We start from the raw sequence: 14746 nt of genomic DNA, 5'->3' as shown, positions 1-14746 counted from the left end.
ACACACACACACACACACACACACACACACACACACACACACACACAAAACTCATCCAGTCTTACTTGTATATTTCACATAAGAGCTGATATCCCAGTCTGATCATGGTCTTATCAGATGACAAGTTCTGATGACAAAGGTAAGATTCTCTGCCCAGTTTTACCTTCTCTAGTTTGCATGGACCTTACTTCAGAGCCAAGGTAATAACTAAATCTTAATTACCTGGTGAAATAATTCAGTTGGATTCATCTTGGGCTTGCAGTGAAGCTAATCTAAGGTTATTTAAGCATTTTGTAGAAAGCAGCTAAGATTGCTCAAATAGACGTATGTAGCTGACTGACTTTAGGTTTTCTTCTTACTAAGCAAACTAGTGGGATATTTAAATTGCCTTTGTGGATAGTTTTATGGGAGGGATGCAGTGATCTCAGTGGTTTTCCTTGAATTATGAATCAGCACCTGGGATAGCCCCTGAGACTCCAGAGAAAAGCCAGCCCGGTCAGGGAGACCACACTTCAGCAGACGCTCATTATCTCAGCTTCTGCACACTTCTGAGAGAATAAAAACAAATCTTATGGGAGCTCATGAAAACGCGTAAGCCTTGTCTGTCTCAAAGCTCAACTGCAGACTCTGCTGGGAATGAACTTGGTTTTTCTTTGCCATTGGCTCCCCATTCCTAAAGTTACTCAGTGGTAATATCAGGACTGGAACTCAGATCTTAGGACTCCTGGTGAAGTTCTCTTTACAATGCACTCATCCTTAGTCCTGATGTCAAGTCCCATATCAGGGGCTGAAACCTGGCTGCATTGTCTGCTCAGAATTTCAAGGAAGAGTGATTATTGGCTCAGGAGGGTATGAGTCTGGGGTGGTCTAAACATACTTCATTCATGTCTACACTGAGGAGTTTGTCAGCTCACCTTCCCTAAAGATCCATTTCCAGGGTTTCCATGGTCAACTTTCTCTAACCACTCTAGCTCTCGTCTCTTCCCTCATCTCTGAAACCCACGATCTCTTTGTTAGAACCACATAATTTGGCACTGAACTCCATTTGTCTAACATTGTTCATAATTATTCTTTAGTGAATAGTCTCATCTCCTCTGCTGGACTGTGGGTTCCTGGAAAACTCATCTTTCTTCCAAGTAATAACTTGGGTCCTGATTCAGTAGAACCTCTCTGTGTCCCGTAAGCTTTCATTGGCTCATTATTGTAGGATCAGAGCTCTTCCAGCAGAAGAAATCTCAAAGAAGCCATGTGCTCTGTTTGCTTCTAAGTAACATGACTGGGGATAACACCCTTTGGAAATTAGCAAGCATTCAGCCTAACTAGGGTGGTTTTTGTAACTGCAGATGCCAGATGATGCAAGAATATGTTACAAAGAAGGGTGGCAGCCACAGATCAAGACTCCTGGCAGTTAGCACAGGAAATTCTACCTTCTAATGCATTTTTGGACAGTAATTATTATCATTTGCTATAATTAAACATCTGTTGAAATAACTGTGTGGTAAGACTATATGTAGTGTATTCTAATACTTCCTGGATGGTATAGAAGGTAGAGTGGTAATTGGGACAGGGTGAAGGAATATGCCAGTAATAAGAATATTCCATTCAACATTCCCTGGGGAACTTGTAGAATGGGGTGACTATACAGTAGATATTACCTCTCCTCCTTTTGACACAATGGGGCATCTAGAGTACTTTGATGTATAACATAATCATTACTATTGTTATCATTAATAGTGTTATTGTTATTGTTAAGCATTGCGCCAGAGTCTTGCTCTGTTGCCCAGGCTGGAGTGCAATGGGGTGATCTCGGCTCACTACAACTTCCGGGTTCAAGCGATTCTCTCACCTCTGCCTCTCTAGTAGCTGAGACTACAGGCATATACCACCACGCCTGGCTTATTTTTGTATTTTTAGTAGAGATGGGGTTTCACCATGTTGGCCAGGCTGGTCTCAGACTTCAAGTGATCTGCCTGCCTTGGCCTCCCGAAGTGCTGGGATTACAGGCATGAGCCGCCGTGCCCAGCCTCACGCCAGAACTTCTGTTTGGACTTTTGGGAAGAGATGCATCTCAGGTTAGCTTCCTTAAAAAAAGACCTCGGACAGAATTTTGGGCAAGTGCCTCACTGAAGGAATGCTTGAAGGAGAAACCTGTAAAGGAGTGAATGAAACAGGAAATAGCTAATCAAAGAGGTAGGCTGTAGTTTCAGCTGGAGTCTAGCTGTGGCCTGATTCTTAGAGGAACTCTGGAATGTGAATTATGCCATGGGCCTAGTTCTGCCTCCAGGCAAGGGATTTGGCATTTTGCAGCCCACACCAAGCATCCATTGACTGTGGGCTGCCTCTAAGTGGTGTGACTTCCCAGGCATTCTGGGAAAAGTGGATCCCTTAGCTAATGGCAGTTCTCCAGAGAAAGAGAGCTGTGAGCTGTTAGCAGCCAATACTCATAGCAGCTGTAGGTGGGTGTACTGATCTGTTAACTGGGATACTTAAAGATGCTCTTTTTTTCCTGATAAACTTCTGAGTATTTATATCTGGGGCTTCTGATGCCACTGAATGAGTGAAAATAGCCCAGAGAAAAGTTAAGAGAGGGAGAAAGGAAGACTGAGGTCTGACCGCTTTCGGACTTTTGGAAAGCCCCAAACTCCAAGACTGTAATCTCAGGATATTTGAATTTCTGAAGCAAGTATTGCCTGGAGTCATCCAGATAAAGTGTTTTTGGTTACATCGACAAATTTCATTTTTAAATTTTTAAGTCAATTTTATTTGGCTTTCTACCATTTAAATTGAAAAACAGTTTTGACACCAACTCTGAAGTATTCATGGTTTTACATGTTTATATAGACACTGGAATATCTAGAAGAGTGTACACCAAACTGTCAAAATGAGTATCACTAGATATTATGAAAAGGGTGTCACTTCCTAATCTCTGTGTGAGGATTTGTTAGAAAAATCATATATTATTAGAAAAAATATTTCAATATTTATAGTAGAATAGTAAGAGTAAACAGGCGAAAACAGCCAAGAAAAGCTAAAAAATAAAAAATAAAAAATAAGAATAGTAGGGAGAGAGCAATTAACCTGCCTGATATAAAAGTTTACTATAAAGCGCCAGGCGTGGTGGCTCACGCCTGTAATCCCAGCACTTTGGGAGGCCGAGGCGGGCGGATCACAAGGTCAGGAGATCCAGACCATCCTAGCTGATACGGTGAAACCCCATCTCTACTAAAAATACAAAAAATTAGCCGGGCTTGGCGGCTTGCGCCTGTGGTCCCAGCTACTCAGAAGGCTGAGGCAGGAGAATGGCGTGAACCCGGGAGGCGGAGCTTGCAGTGAGCCGAGATCGCGCGGCTGCACTCCAGCCTGGGCGACAGAGTGAGACTCTGTCTTGGAAAGAAAAAAAAAAAAAAAGCTTACTATAAGGCTTTCATAATTAAAACAATGTTTTTCAGATGTAAGAATTGGTAGATACATCAATAGGACACATTGCAAAGCTCAGAAACAAATCCAAGTATCCACAAGGAGCTAGTATATAATAAAGGTGGTATTTTGCATTAGTGAAGAAAGAAACATTTGTTGAATCATTGATAGTGAAATGACTGTTACCTATTGAGAAGTTTGAACTGTATCTCACAGCTTGTATCAAAACAAATGTCAGATCTGTCACATGGTATAAAGAAAATGTAAGTGAATCTTTGTCACTTTGTCATCGCTCAGAGTGGGATATTTACTTAACATGAAAAAAATTTTTTTGTGGAAATGCCCATCAACAAGATGAATGGATAAAGAAAATGTGGAAATGTACTTTTTTAAACCTAAAAATACAGAAAGTTAGCATAAAGGCATATGTATGTGTCAACATAAAATGTTAAAAATTCCATATGTCAAAACATTGCATAGAAATAAAAAAGCAAATATAATACTAAATTTTATGTGTCTACAAAAAATGTTAAAATTTTTGTATGTCAAAACATCACGTAAAAATAAAAAAGGCAAATCAAATACTAAAAGGGTATTTATGACACACACGGAAGGCATGTCCTGTTAGATTTACTTCATACCATCTGAAATTCATTCATTTCTTTTCATTTCCCACTATTCAGGTATTTTAGCCAGATTATCCTTGGTTATGCTGCACTGTTAAATAACATAAAAATCTCAGTGCTTTAAAACAGCACAGATTTATTTCTTGCTCCAGGTACATATCTCTCACAGGTTTGCTTATCAGAGTATCTCAGGAACCCAGGTGGATCCACCATCTCCACGGCCCATCCGCCATCTCAACGGTGGTGGTTGCCACAGTGTCCGATTAAACCAACCACAAAGGGCCAGGCAGTGCAATTCGTGTGCGTGTGTGTGTGTGTGTGTGGTGTGTGTGTGTGCAATAGAACATTAGCACTACCTCTTCTGGTATCCCTCATCTCTGGACACTCCCATAATAGCCTCCTAAATGTGTTCCTGCTTTTACTCTTGCCTCTCTATAATCCATTTTTCTCATAGAATCAAGAGAAATTGTTTAAAACCTGCATCAGATTCTGTAAGCTCCCTATTAAAAACCTTCCTTTGGCTTCCCATTGCAGTTAGACTCAAACCTGATATTTTTACTGTGGCCTATATGATTATCTGTGATCTACCCCCAGCCTCCCTCTGGTCTTGATCTCCCACTGGTCTTCTATCTGTTTCTTGAGACTCCAGCATATTCTGGCCTCAGAGTCTTTGCATTTACCGTTCCTTCTGCCTGAAATGCTAGTCACTCAAGAAGGTGTGCTTGTGTCTTCTTTTCATGCAGGTCTCAGTGTAAATACCCCATTAACAAGATGCTTTCTGACCTCTAGAAGTTCCCTTTCTCTGTCGCTACTCCAAATAGTTTCTGTCACAGCATCTTGCTCTGTTTCTTTATAACATGACTCTCCGTTGCTGCCTATTAGAATGTAAGCTATACGAGAGCAGAGCTTTTTTTTCCTGTTTTTTTCAAAATATTTTGTGTTTATTTTTTCCTGGTATATATAAATACAGGTGAGTCTATTTTATTTTGTCTTACTTTAAGTTCTGGGATACATATGCAGAATGTGCAGATTTGTTCCATAGGTGCACATGCGCCATGGTGCTTTGCTGTACCTATCGAACTGTCATCTAGGTTTTAAGCCCGCATGCATTAGGTATTTGTCCTAATGCTCTTCCTTGAGTCTGCCTTGTTCACTGCTGCATCTGTAGGGCCTAGAACAACTCTTCATTTACACTGGACACTCAATAAATATTCATTAAACAATGAGAGGAGAGAGCCTTAATGTTTCTATAATTCAATCAGAAAAGGTAAACAATTCAATAGAAAAATGGGGAAAATATATGAGTTCTGAATTTACAAAGAAATAGAAATGGCTAAATATATGAAAAAATTTAACATAATAGGTAGGCAATACAAATCACAAAAAATTAATGTAGTCATGAGATACTTCTTGCCTATGGAATCATCAAATATTTGAAAGAAAATTACAATATTCATTATTATTGGGAGTGATGGCAAACAGTTCCTTTCCTACGCTGGAGTGCTGGGGCGCATCTTGAACTCAGTTGGCTAATTCACATGAAGACCCTTAAAAATAAAAGTGCCCTTTTCCCAGCTGGGTGTGGTGGCTTATATCTGTAATCCCAGCACTTTGGGAGGCTGAGGTGGACGGGTTGCTTGAGGCCAGGAGTTCAAGACCAGCCTGGCCTACATGGTGAAACACTGTCTCTACTAAAAAATTACCAAAAAGAAAAAAAAAAGAAGAAAAATTAGCCAGGTGTGATGGTACACGCCTGCTATGTTGGGAGGCTGAGCGGGAGAATTGCTTGAACCCAGGAAGTTGCAGTGAACTGAGATCACGCCACTGCACCCCAGCCCAGGTGACAGAGTAAGACTGTCTCAAAAGAAAAAAAAATGCCCTTTTCCCCCATAGTTCCATTTCTAGGAAATTACTCCTAGGATTAAAATCATTAATATCTATAATCATTAATGTCTATAATAGGATATAATTATTAACATCTATAAAGGAGGTAAATTATTAGCATCTATAAAGATCTATAATTATGGTACTGTTATTTCATCATAAAAAATTGAAAATACCAAAGTGACCCAAATTGCTTAGGTGCAATAGGATATTTTGGATGTGAGGAGGCTGGAGTTCGAATGCTATACACGTCTCCCTGTGCACACACGTATTTTGGCTCTTAAATGCTGCAGGGCTAGAGCTCAGAAGGACCACTGAGCTACATAGGAAGCTGGGGAATTTCCCCTGAGGTAAGGGATTCAAATTCAGACCTCCACAGAGGTTCAGGGATGTAAATTATTCTCAGCTGACCTGGGTGGGGAGCTGGCCTGTGTGGAAACCACCATAAAGCACTGAAGGGTCTTCCTGGTGAACAGGACTGTGTCATCAGTGGTGGCTGTTAGTGTTAGACATAGCAAAATAGCAGGATGAGGAATATACATTTTTTGGGATGTAAATTTTCTCCATCACATGTAAGGATAAGAAATAAATATATCTTTATTAATAAGTTTTCTAAATTAAATGTGTCATAATTGCGTCTGTCAAGATTAGAAGGATATATATATCACAGTGTTTTACATAATATTTATAACATTATATAGCAATGTTTTATATAATTTTATGTATATAAAACATTTTTTGTTTGTGGAGGTTTCTGCTTTACCTAAGAGTTTTGAGCATTCTGACTACCTTTGAGATTGTTCAACAGCATGTGGTATATTAGAAGAAGGCAAACTCACCAGTGTTGCATCGAGATTGGGAGTTAGTTTTTTCTTTTCCTGTGGTCACATAGACTTTTAGGGTATGGAGTCTCAGGATATGGTGTTCAATGCCACCAACATTCATGAGCTGTCCAATGAGACGTCTCAGTACTTTTCAGGGTATCAGGGTGGGTTATAGGCCTCTCCCACTTGAGAAACTTTATAACAGTTATTTTTCTTCTTATAAACTCACCCTAAGGGAATAGTATAAAAATGCAATATAAACTTTGATTTCAATTTTAAAAATATATAAACACCTAGAGAGGAAAATTCTGGAAGGATATTAGTAGTATTGAAAGTAATGGCAAAACCGCAATTACTTTTGCACCAACTTAATGCTAGGTTCAGTTCTGAGTGTTTTATATGTATCATCTTCAATTTTCTGACCATCCCAGGAAGTGAGCATAGAGAAGTGATATAACTCACTTCAATCCACAAGGTAGGGCAATCGACTTGCAGAGCTTATGTTCTAAATAACTCTGTTCTAGTGTATTTCCTCCAACTGTTAACAGTGCTTGTTGGAATGGTTCAATGGTTTAAATTTCTTCTTTTAGACTTTGACATTGTCCAAATTTTCTACATGAAATAATTTGTGTTTACAATCAGCTAAATTACACTAGGCAGTATAGGATAGTGGTTAAGAGTAAGGGATCTGGAGCCAGTCTCCCCTGGTTCCAATCTCAGCTCTTCTTCTTACTACCTGTGTGACCATGAGTGGTTACTTCACCTCTCTGAGTCTTGGTTTCCTCACTTGTAGCATAGAATAAAAATAGTATCTACCCCATAGGATTGTCGTAAAGACTCAATGAGTTAAACAGAGATAGAAAAAATACAATGTGCCAGACATTGCTCTGGGTACTTTATCTATAGCTAACTAATTATTAGCTGAATAAATGAGTAAGCAGATTGCTGGGACTTCACACAATCTCTGTAAATGAGATTGGCCAGAAAGGGTCACCTTGGGTTGATGACAGCTCCTCAGAGAGCAGAACACAGAGGTAACTCCCTCATCTCCAAGGTGAGGCTGGATTATGGAGGAGGCTGCCAGACAAGATGAAGGTTGAGTGAGGAGGGAATTGAGACAGTAAACTTTGCAGAGGCCCTTTTCTGAAGATTTCTTTCCTCTGGGCATTGCAGAAGCCTAATTAGAAGCTGAGGACTGATTAGAAACCACAGTCAGTAGCAAATCCCTTTGCCCCAGTCTCCTAATTGCCTTCCTGGAGTGAAGGATCCAGCCTAGGATAGGTCAGAGCTCCAGCTCCTATTAATCCAGCTTCCGTGCATGCCAGGCCTGTGAGCTGCAGGTGCTGAACATGCCTATTTATCTTGGCCTCCAAAGCCCCACTTAGACACCACATTCTACCTGCACTTAGCCCAGCCCTCCGAACTGGGCAAGGAAGGACCTTTTGTTCCTGCTGAAGGTGAGCATGGCCATAGTAGATCAGAGAGAAAATGCACTACAGTCCAGATTGAAAATGTACTTGATAACCTGAACTTCAGTTTCCTCTAACATAACATGGGTTTCTCTTTGTTTCTTTTAGAGGGTAGGGTCAAAGCTACATGTGATTTTCTGGGAGCACAATGTGCTGTGACTTAATACTTTTGCGTCTCCCTTGCAGTAAAGCGAGGCACTTAGCATCTTTGTGTCTCGGTTTCCTCATCTATAACATGGAACTGATAATGCCTCTCATACCTACTCCAGGTGATTGTTTTCAGAATCAGAAGCGAGAGAAAGGTGAGACCACATGGAAAATTGGGGAGGCTTATTTACATGTAGTTAGTTATATTGAGAAAGTGGAAAGGGCAAGCAGCAACTCTTGTTGAATTTCTAAGAAACTTGTAAAATGCTGGCAGGTGTTGGGAATGACTCAGCATGACGCCATTGACATTATAGAGAGAGCTAGAAGTAACAGGTAGGCTCTGAAACAGAACAGTCTCCTTTGTGGATGAGTAATTTCCCCATCTTTGGAATTGTTCAGTTCCCATAGGTGTAACTGGTCAGAAAGGGTCACTGCTAGCTCCAAGATCAGCCATCAGTGATGCTGGAGAGGGTATTTCTGCTCTGGGTGGCAGTGAAGCCTCAGATTCCTGCAGTTCAGAGTCCATCAAGCCGCTTTCTGTAAGTACTTGACTGAGCTTAATTGAGATCTCTCGTTTAGAAACTGGCTGGCTGAGAAGCTCTAAGGAGGTTAGGGGTGAAAGGGCCCCAGCCAGAAAACTAAGGAGGCCTGATGTCCATGTTCATGCCTTGTAAGTCTTGTTCTACTTAGGAATATCCATCACTGGGGCTCTTCTCCCTAATCCCCCTTGAAAGAAGAGAATTTCTTCTGCTTCCATCGGTGTCTGAGAGGCAGAGAGCATGAGTAGCTCTGGTCATTAGAACAGCTGTGCTAAGACGCTGAAAGGAGGAACATCCCAGATGGTAGAGAGAGCGCCTCACCAGGCTGTTGGAGACCTGGGCTTTAGTCATCCCCAACCTTTCCCATTGGCTCTTTGTATGTGGACAAGCCCTCCTCATCTCAGGGACTCTCTTGCCTCATCTCTAGGATGGGACTGATGCTACTTTATCTTCCGGAAGGCAGGAGAGTGGAACCATGACCTGTAGACTCTAAGTGCCAGAGTCTGCTGCACAGTCAGTCTTGAGAGCAGATGGGTCAGAGTGAGAAGCCACTGGGGAAGGAGAAGTGTAAGGGATTTAGGGTCAGCACTTGTGCAGACTTTATATGCCCTTCTAGACATTTATGCCAGGATTGCAAAATGAGGAAGAACTTCAAGATTCCAACTTCTCGTGTCTTTCTCTGTGACCTCCTGTCTTCAGGCAGGGCATCCGTATCCCTATGGCACCTTGGTAAGGGATTTTGTGGTATGGTGGAAAGCGTCTAGATCTCGATTCTGGCCGCTTTTCTTCCTAGTCATATGACACTTGGACATGTCAACTGACCTTTCGATTCTCACTTTCTTCATCTGAAAATGGGTTGTATGGAGATAATGAAATAACAGGTGTATAATGTTCCAAAATGTGGGATTATGAAAGTAGTTTGTAGTTTTTTGGGAGAGGATATTTACATCTTCCCTATGTGCAACAGAAGCAACTTTTGCCGAACACTCAATATATCACCTCATTTCATCCTCACAGCACTCCTGTGAGTTAAGTGATATCATACCCATCTTATAGATGAAAGAATTGGAATCCAGGGAGTTTAGGCAACTGGCTGGGATTTGACCCTGCTGTGATAGAGTTTCAAAGCATTCGGGCCCCTTGAGACCATGCTGGTTCTGCCTTTCTGCTATTTTCAATGCAAATATATTGCCAGAAAATATTTCTCTTATGTCTTTGTGAGTTTTTATTCAACTAGAAAATGGCCAACTAAAGTTTTTTTCCCAACAAGATTTTGAGGGAAACAGAGTGCTCTTCAATAGAGACTCTATTTTCATCTCTCGCTTGAACTACTTCTCTACCTGAACACAGACAGCGTGTGGGTGGAAGGAGTTGCTCTAGTTTTTCACCACTTAAACATTCTGAGTCCACTCAAGTCCACCCCGACACATTGAATAGCAGCCAAGGCATCTTGTACCTCTTTCCTCTTTAAGTCAGCACAGGCAGATGATACCAGTTTGATTTCAGTGGCAGAGAGAGAATCACTGTCATCCATGCCTTTTAGTTCTATATATTTGTCACTACATCCACCGTGTCCAGAATAGTGCCTGGCACAGAGCAAATAGGCAGAGACTTTATATGTCTTTGTTGCATGATTCCAGCCAAGAGCACAGCTACATAACTTTGGGTGCACTGCACAACCTTTATGACTCCCCATTTTTAAATAACTTTAAACCTGACCTGGAGGTTCTAAGTAGATTCGTTTTGTTGAACTATATAAATACTCTTCAGATCCATGGCTATATGTTTCCCGCAGTGGGTACTATTATCAGGCTGATCTCTGAGCACTTACAGAAACCCCTTGCAAGTGAACACTTTTCACTTTTAGAATCATCTTCCCATGCACTTTCTTGTTCGATCCATAGTAGCCTTTTGGTTCTTAGCCCAGTGCTTTCGTTGCCCAAAGATGACAGATGGGGCCTATTAAAATCTGCTGGACTTTCTGTTTCCTGAAACCCCCATTAGTTTTCTGAGGTGTAGTAGAGATTTTGGGGAGCATTAATAATTTCAAAGAGCAGACAATCTTGAGGTCTTTCTCCCTTAGCTTTTGGATAACCTACCATGGTTATCCTAGGTAACTCACGTTTCCTAAAAAAATCCTGGGTGTGTTCACTATTGCCTGATATAAAAATGAGGCTGTGGGGCTTGGACAGACATAACTAATGTGGGGGAAAGATAACCCAGAGTTACAGACGTCCGCCAGGGGAGGTCTGTCTGGAAGTGAAATGTTTCTGTGCCTGAACAACAACTAGATAACAGATTGCTGAGAATGTTAAATGCTAATATTGCTCAGTACTGTGGAGCATGGCGGGTTCATGATGGCATTAAGGATCCACTTCCTTCCTGTGCATCCTTAAAACCCAGCAGTTTCAAATATCTGTAGGTTTTCAAAACAGGAAACTGTTGCTTCAGTGTTCTATTCACTTTCCCAGCAACTCAGTCGATCCAAATTGCCTGGGACCAAATATTTTCCTCTGAGACCAAACGGATTCATGGTTCATCTCTCTGCCTGGAGATTTTGAGGAGATACTGTTTGTTTTCCCTAATCTTAATCACTGGGAAATTGACTGGCGGTTCTATCTAGAATTACAAGTCATTCCTGACCAGTTTAGGAATTTAAGCGATGTATCACATGACAAGGTGCAACTGTTCTTGGAGAGAACCAAACTTTCTAGCTCCTCTGAAGATGAGCGATCATTGAGCAACCTTAATCTTTAAAATATTCCTCTGTCCATTGCAAAATGGGCAGAGTTGAAGTTTAGAAGGATCACATTAAAGTGTACTGTGAGTTAAGAGACCCTCTCCCAATCCCCCTTCAGGCTATTCACTGTCTCAAAAGGAAAGCCTAGGTCATTATTTTGGGATTTTGGTTTACAAAGACTTCAGGAGCTGGCTGTAGTAGCATAGACCTGGAGACCTCCCTAAGTGTTTGTATTTTCTCCCTTGAGCATCTGCCTTTTTCTGTCATCCATAGATCAGTCTGATTTAGGTTGAGCCACAGTTTGTGTACTGTCTTTCCAGAACCCATTTGGCAAAGTCCTCTGGCGGCACTGTTATTGGTCTAATGCAGCGAGGGCTGATTATTCTGATTATTGTGACATCTGGCAAATGGGCAATTTTATTTTGTATTTATTTATTCATCAATACCTCTTTCCAAAAGAGATTTAAAGTGGCTATAAAAATGCATAATGTAGCAAGATACAGTAAATTAAAAACGAGGAGTGAGATCTGGGCAAAGGGAAAGTACAGGTGGGCAGACAGTAATGAGGAGCCTGAAGCAAGATTTGGTTCACGTGACTTTTGTCCTGTAACCTAAATCTGTGCTGGAGATGACGGCCCTCAGGAGGTGCAGGCTCCTTATTATATAGTTTGATTCTGATGAGACCCCTGAGCATCTCTTCTACCCTCCCATCTCTGCAGATAAGACATGAAAAATAAAAATGATGCTACAAAACGGAGAACATGGGCAGTGGTTCCAACTTAGAATTGGGGTCATTTGCCAAAAAATGTATTTAACTTACATTACTTACCTCCTTGCCCAAGTGTAAGAGGATAATATATGTGAAGCCACTAGAAAAGTCCTGGGTATAGAAAGGCGCTCACCCCAGGGCATTATTAATAACTTTCATCATTTCCGTAATCATGAGCCATGAAACAGTGGCTGGGTACATGACCCTGGAACCTGACAGACCACAGCTCAAATGCCTGCCTAGGAATTTACCTAAACCAAGTTTCTTAATCTCTGCAAGCCCCTGTTTCCTAGTCTATACATAGGGATAGTAAACATATGTCCTGTGTTGGGGTATTGTGAGAAGTAAATGAGGCAGTTCGTATAAAATACCTAGAACAGTATTTATCACACAGTGAATACTTTCTTAATGTCAGTCATTAATACTCACAGATACTCTTTTCCTCTGTCATTAGACTTTTAAGAGGAGAAGAGAGACCATCGTGCTATAGAACAGGATACAGCATTTGAGGTCTGTTAGTGCTGTCTTTTTATATGAGGATGCATATCAAGAGATGGGAGATAGTTGCTTTAGTGGCAGGACCCACACTTGAATCCAGGCCTCCAGGTGCTGTTTCCAGCCTTCCTATCATATGCTCTCTCTGGCTTATCATGGTCAACTGCTATTCCCTGACCATGTCACTCTCCCCATAGGAAAATGCTTCCTCCTCCTTTCCCAGAGCACAAACCTAAAAGTGTCTCTTAGAGCAATTGTAGAATGAAATGGGTTTCCTGATTGGTGCTTCCCTAGTTGCGGGTGCCTGAGGCTGGGCAGGAGCATCCCACTTCCTGGGCCAAAATGATGACCGTAGTGTAAGCTAATGTTAAGCACAGTGAATTTGGAGCTGGAAGAACTGGTGCTGTGTATTGACTGGTCTTGGGAAAGTAGCTTACCCACTTTGAGTCTTATTTTAGGCAGCAAAAAAGTGGAAATAAATTAAATTTGGGAGCAACTTAAAAACCTAGTGTTTGAAAGATACTTTTTATAATAGTTTCGGATATGAATTGTTTACTCTGTAATAAAAGTACAAAAAGTAACATCTGAATGTTACTAGGCAGAGTATGCTGTTTCCATTAATTTAAATTATATTTTTTCTTCTCATAAATTATATTTTTTCTTCTCAAGCAGTATTCTAATTGTTATTATTCTTTTAACAATCGTACATGTATTTTTATTATTTTTAATTGACAAATAAAACTTGTATATACTTATGCAGTACAATGTGATGTTTTCATAAATGTGTACAATTTGGAATGATTGAACAAGCTAATGTATCTGTCATCTCACTTAGTATTTTTTGTGGTGAGACATTTAAAATGTACTCTTAACAATTTTGAAATATACATTATTAATAACTATAGTCGCCATGCTGTACTATAGATTTCAAGAACTTACTCCTCCTGTCTAAGTGAAAGTTTGTACCCTTTGACCGTCATGTCCTCGTTTCACCCCCCAACCTCTGTAATGTGTGTTATATTTTCTAAGACACGAGAAGGAACCAAAACAAATTGAATTTACTATAGAGTAAGCTAAAGAAAGAGGGGGGACAGAAAGACAAAGCAGGGGTAGGGCCCCGGGAAGATGAGAGGAAGAAGGGAGAAAGGAAGAGGATAAAAGGAAAAAGGAAGAAAATAAACAGAAAATGAAAAAAAAAATAGCAAATATTAACAAAATCAAATTCTGGCCCATCAGAAAGACCGAGGGGACAAACTTCTAGCACAAATAAACAATATTGGATAAAAAGGAGAATAATCTTATATTCAGGGTTTTTTCCCTTCAACTTTTATTTTAAGTTCAGGGGAGCATGTACAGCTGTTATTGTCAGTGTCTAGATGTTGAGGCCGAGACTTGAGGTCAAGTAACTTGTACAAGGTCACACAAATAGAAATGCCTGAGTCTGAATTTGGAACAAACTCTGTCTTCTGGGCCCATTTTCTTAGCCACTATGTATATTTGTGGGATTCCAGTCTTACCTTTGTGCTGGGTGATCTTAGGTTGATTATTGAGCCTCTAGCATCTTAGGAGCTTCTCTCTGCTATTAGGAGGCTAACACTTCTGATGAATGTTGCCTGAAACATGTCTCCCAGAGACCTGAAAACCTCCCTATATTTTGTAATCAGAGCAGGGTGGTCCACTGCTGGCGATTTATGTCTTTATTTTCTATTAGTTGTAGCTAAATGACGTATGCAATTACATATGTGTAGTTACCTGATTCCCAGGATTTCTGCTGAAATGTCACCTTTTCAACGAGTCTTTTTGATGGTTTTTTTTTTTTTTTTTTTTTTTTTTTTT

The sequence above is a fragment of the Piliocolobus tephrosceles genome, chromosome 13 (genome assembly GCF_002776525.5).
Source record: "Piliocolobus tephrosceles isolate RC106 chromosome 13, ASM277652v3, whole genome shotgun sequence".
In the NCBI taxonomy this organism is placed as follows: Eukaryota; Metazoa; Chordata; class Mammalia; order Primates; family Cercopithecidae; genus Piliocolobus; species Piliocolobus tephrosceles.
This window is presented reverse-complemented; position numbering follows the sequence as displayed.